This window comes from Chionomys nivalis, chromosome 24, assembly GCF_950005125.1.
Source record: "Chionomys nivalis chromosome 24, mChiNiv1.1, whole genome shotgun sequence".
In the NCBI taxonomy this organism is placed as follows: Eukaryota; Metazoa; Chordata; class Mammalia; order Rodentia; family Cricetidae; genus Chionomys; species Chionomys nivalis.
This window is the reverse complement of record NC_080109.1, coordinates 13,399,007-13,405,083: the sequence shown is the minus strand read 5'-3', so window position 1 is coordinate 13,405,083 and position 6,077 is coordinate 13,399,007.

Sequence of the window (6,077 nt, the reverse complement as noted above, 5' to 3'; positions counted from 1 at the left end):
TCTACATTTAGTACCCACTATTATTTGTCTGAGTGATCAGGATGATTTTTTGTTCTAGTTCCATCCATTTCTCTGCAAATTTCATGATACCATTGACCTGCTTGCCTCTTCAGAAGAACAGTGGGAGAGAGAGGGAATAGGGAGAGCTTGACTCTTACAGGGGCCTTTTGCTCCTGCCTCCAGGCTAGGCAGTGATGTAGCAGCCTTGGGATTCTGGGATGGCCAGGGGTCTTCCTGCCTAGTACTTTGACCAGGACTGTGTAGATGAGCATACCCTTGGTGCTCTAAGCGTAAACCTCGCCAGTACCCTAAACGTTCACTGGGTTTCTCTGTCCCTCTTCACAGTGTTGAGTAAATCTGTTTTGCGTTCCACTTTTAATTTGACTCCTTTAATTGGCTGTTGAGGACAGGTGACTGGGCCTGACTTGAGACACGGGTTGTGACTGAATACAAAGGAGGGTTTGCTAGTCCTACTGGGCGAGAATGAGACCATTCCCACCATTCTGAGCCAAATTGGAAGCAAGTTTTAATTAAATACAGGCCAGGAATCCAGGTCCATCCCAGAGTTCCCAGAGAATGAGCTACTTTGGCCAGGCACTTAGAAAGGCAAACCCCCAAGGCTACGAACTTCCTGCATTCATCCAATGGGGTGAGGGTAGGGGTGGATACATTCTGATTTACTTCCTGACTATGTACCTCCTGCCTACAGATGATCAAGTGTATCTAGTGCAGTTGAGTCCACCAAACTTGTAGAGGAAATTGAAAACTCGTGACTTGTTATCTTATGTAAACAACAGCCTCCGGCATTTCAGGAAGTTTCTGTCCTTGGGCAAGAGGCTTGCAGGCTTGAGATATTTTGTTTTATGGATCTCTTAGGCACAGTAATTAAAAAAATTACTTTGGCTTTTACACATGCCCACTTGTTTTTGCTTGTGGAGTGGACCTTAAGTCAAATAAGATATTGGTTGGTTATTCCCACAGGTTTTATGCCATCACTAAGCTAGCCTATCTTGCAGCCAGGACACCACTGTAAATCAAACTGTTTTTGGCTGGGTTGGTATTTATGTTTCTTCTTTGATAGAATGCAGAGAACCTTCCTGTATATCAAAGATGCTGTAACAGCAGCGAAGAGTACCCAGACACCAGCTTGACCTTCTGTGGTGATGCTTTGTTTGTGCTGCTCTAACACACAAAGCTTGCCTGAAGATCAGAGGGCTAAACGAGCCACTAGTTAATCATAGAGGCCAGGCAGTGGTGGCACATGCCTTTAATTCCAGCACTTGGGAGGTGGAAGCTGGAAGACCAGGAGTTCAAGGCCACAGTGGGCTACCAGAGATTTAACCAGTCTAAAAGAGAAACAGAGCTCACACCTTTGATCCCAGCACTAGGGATCTTATGCCTTTAATCCCAGCGTTAGGGAGGTGGAGACAGGAAGTGATATGGCTGGGGAGAGAGAGAGAGAGGGAGAGAGAGAGGGAGGAGAGAGAGAGAGAGAGAGAGAGAGAGAGAGAGAGAGGGAGAGGGAGAGGGAGAGGGAGAGAGAGAGAGAGAGAGAGAGAGAGAGGGAGAGAGAGAGAGAGGAGAGAGAGAGAGGAGTATAAGTGGGAGGAGATAGAAGCTCAACTTTTTGGTCTGAGGATTTTGAGGAAGTAAGAACTTTAGTGGCTGGCTGTTTTACTTCTATGATCTTGCCCTGTGTCTGACTCCGAGTTTTTATTATTAAGAACAATTAGAATTCACTCTACAGTCTCTTGTCTGGGTGTTATCTTCAGGAATGGGGCCTTTCTGTAAGTTTGGGGAGAGCAACCTATAGTCTTGGTAACAGCCTGGATTGTCCAAAGGTACCCTTTTGGCCAACAGCTCAATTAGATGTAACCCAACCCCTGGGCTGGAAGCTTCATTTGGTATAGGAAGATGGCCAGTGTGGACTGTCTCCCCCATTATTCGGTGATTTCATTTAGATCACCTTCATATAGGTCTGTGTTAAAATACAGAGGTTTCTACAGTGTTAGGCCTCCACACCACATCTCAAATGGCCCTTGACTGTCTTTCCCCTTTTCCCTTCTTGTCTCCCTCTCTCCTTTCCCTTCCCACTTGACACTCATTTCCAGCCCCATAGTCCGTCATAGCTACCTATTCTATTTCTCGTTCCTAACAAGACGGATCTGTTCCACCAGCCACTTGCTCTATACGTGACCTCTGTGACACTACAGATTGTAGCTTGGTTATCATTGACTTAGGGTCTTCAGTATTATGAGAGAGAAGACAGTGTGCAGGCCACACGATCCCAGCAGTAATCTGTCCCAAGTTTTACGGGTCCTTGCCGAGTGAGAGACTATCTCTATGGGCTTTGCCTTGTGAAGATCCATCAAACAAGCATTTATAGGCCGATCTGAAACTAGACCACACAGCTCCCAACATGTCAGGATGGTTTTATCTAGTTCCATCCATTTACCTGTGAATTTCATGATTTCATTTTTTCTTTCAGAATATGAAAGTTTTCCACATAAAAAAACACTTTTTTAATAAAATCATTTGCTCAGGGCTGCAAAGGGTGAACTAGCTTGGGCAGTGCTGGAGAGCGCACCCTGGTGGTGAGAATGGGGGAGAGCCGGCGGGCTGACCAACTATGCAACCACCCAGGCCCACAACCGGGGTAATGAGTTGGCCCACCCCAACATCCACCCCATCTGTGATCTACTGGAGCGCATGAAGGGACCGGTCCTGCAGACCCAAAGTTGCAGGGTCTCCTCAATACAGGTAACAGCAGGATATCCAAGAGGAGACCCAGTGAAGGGCCTGTGTCAATAGTGTAACAGAAACCAGGGGTCTCAGACCAGACCAACAACTCTGAAAGAACACTTGCACATAAAGATCGACGGATAAAAGGGTTTACTGCGTGACCCACTGCGTGACACTACAGCTTCCCAGACAAGATTTTTTTTCTTTTTTACTTTCTTTTTCAGACAAGATTTTTTTTCTTTTTTTACTTTCTTTTCCTCTAAAATTTTATTTTATCCTTGTGGGGGAGGTTGCAAGGGCAGAGGGCTGGGAAATGGATAGGATGGAGATGCATGATGTGAAAGACATAAAAAAATATAAAGAAAGTTTAATTTTAAAAAAGGCTCTCAGAGCGAACCAGTATGTTGCAGAGGTGGGGCTTAAGTTATCGTAAACGCGGATTCGAAGCACAAGAGCGAAAGTAAAGGGGGGCTCTCAAAAAAAGAAGAAAAAGACACATGGGCATGGATGGACATGGGCTTTCAAACAAGTCACAATCGTCTTTTGTTTGCCATGTGGACCAATTTTGTGTCTCTCAAAGGGTTGCTAGTACACTACTTTTTCTCGTTTGAGAACTTATATGGGTGTCTCTGAATGTTCTGTGGATGGCCTTACAATCTGATTTTTTCTTAAAGCCAGGAAGCGCTAGTGTTACATACATGTCTTAGGGAGTTTCTGATGGAGTCCTGGAAAAATGTTCCCTTCCTTTTCCTAGTTTCCCTGTATCCCTTTCGTGGCCCGGCACCGCAGTTGACTTTGGTGCAGTAAATGTAAGGTCACATTAAGAAGGGAATCAGGGCTGGGCGGTGGTGGCGCATGCATGTAATCCCAGTACTCAGGAGGCAGAGGCAGGCGGATCTCTGTGAGTTCGAGACCAGCCTGGTCTACAGAGCGAGTTCCAGGACAGGCTCCAAAGCCACAGAGAAACCCTGTCTCGAAAAAAAAAAAAAAGAAGGAAATCGGGTTTTGTACTGTTTTGCTTTAAAATACTTTTTCAATAAAACCATTTTTTTCACATGTACCAAATATTAGTGATGGGGTAAAAATCAGAATTTTAGGGTTTTTTTAAACACAATCAAGTCTTATTTCTTATCATCAGAAAGGGAAACAGAACTCCAACAGGAGTTACTTGCAATATTTTTCTTTGTATTGGTAAAATATGAACATTATTTAATTTTAATTTTTAATCTTTGCTACTGTAAATACTCTTCAAATCAAGAAACATAGTTTTTTTTTAGATTTTTTTTAAGTATAAATCATCATGAATGTTGTTGCCATTCGAGGCTGATTGTTTTCTGTGTAATTTGGAAAAAAGACTCAACCCAAATCTTTGAACATGCCATAAGAAAATAGCATTAAGGTTACTTTAAGGCAGCTGGTTGTCTAAGTACGCCGTAGGATGCTGCATTCAGCGCGGGTCCAGGATCAGACTTGCCTGGGGTGGCCAGGATATGAAGAAAATACACACCCAGAAAGACTCACAGAAAAGCTAGAGTCGGACTGGGCTCTCTGCTGGAGAAACCACACAACCCTGCCTTTTTTTATATAGAATTGAACAGGGAGGTGGGGCTCCATAAAGCTGAACACGGAAGTGGGGTCATTACATACAACCAAAGGAGGAGGCAGGGTTTATGGTGTGCAGCTGGATCAAGGAGACAGATTTAGCTAACCTTGGTAGAAACAGCTCTTGTAGGGGAGCAGGGTTCAGGCCCTGAGTTTCTGGCTAGGAGAAAGCTGTGGGGGACGTTTTCTGCGCACGCTGTCAGCATCTGCACATGGCTCTGACAAAGGCTTTGCCATTTCCCTTCAAGCCTCACTCTTTTGTTTGATTTTTCAAGACATGGTGTCTCTGTGTATCTCTGGCTGTCCTAAAACTTGTTTTGTATACCATGCAGGCCTCAAACTCACAGAGATCCGCCTGCCTTTGCCTCCCAAGTGCTGGGATTAAAGGTGTGCACTGCTACCACCACCTGGCTAGGACACCCAGTTCTTAGAAGGAGATAAATACATTTTTCAAAAAAGAGTAGGTCTCGGATTTAGAGGAGTAGTAGCCATCAATTCAGAACATTGAAGATCATAGGTATGATGAGAAATTTGTAAGGGAGACCAAATAGACTTACAAATACATTTTATAAAGGTCTGAATATTTTTCATTAAAATATACATCACGATTATTATGTAATTTAGCTGAAACATCCCAACTGGAAATAATTCTTAATACAACGTTTCCTACTACTAAGACAATGGCCATGCAACAAGGAAAGGCTTTACCCAGGAGGCAAATACACAATCCTGGCATTTGCATAGAACCAAATCACCACGTTTTAAATGGCTCATCAATAAGAGGACAAAACAAAATTCTTGTTCTCTAAGTCACTTTTTCTGTAAGTTACTGAAAGCAGATGAGCGTTTTTTTAAAAAGCCTTATTGTAAATAAAGAAACAGGGGCTAGTTCTACATCGGGGTAGGGAGTTTTGACCTTATGATCGAAGGGTCATTAAGGATTACTACCCTTAATCGTAGTAATCACCTATTATCATCTTGTAATTAACATTTGCAATGTTTTTATAATATGTTTTAACCTTCTCTGACCAGTTTTTCCTCATCTTTTATTTTTCATGTGGGAACAATCTTTATCTTAAGACCAAATTTTATTTTACCATACAAAACCCTTTCTGGAGAGTTCTATCATGGTAGCTTTCATCACCACGTCTTCAGCACCAACATTAACTAGACCATCATCTACTATCACTTCCCCGTACTCTCTAATTCTGTACCAGTGTAGACATTTTGTGCACGTCTTCCACTTAAATTGTTATAAGCACTATCCCTTAATACTCAGGTAAAGCAATCATGTTTAAAATTCTCTGCTTTTGTTTCATTTTGTTGAAAAGTGTTGTATGAAGGCCGCTTGTTGGTTCATGGCCACTCAGCCCCGAAATAATTACACAGAAACTGTATTAGTTAAATCACTGCTTGGCCCGTTAGCTCTAGCTTCTTATTGGCTAACTCTTACATCTTAGTTTAACCCATCTCCATTCATCTGTGCATCACCACGAGGTCGTGGCCTACCAGCACAGTTTCAGCACCTCTGTCTCCGACAGTGGCTCCATGGCTCCTCAATGACTCCACCCTTCTTTCTCCCAGCATTTAGCTTAATTTTCCCTGCCTAGCTCTGTTCCCCTATAGCTCTGCTATAGGCCCAGAGCAGTTTCTTTATTTATCAATGGTAATAACAGCATACAGAGGGAAATCTTACATCACCTCCCCTTTTCTGTTTAAATGAAAAAGAAGGT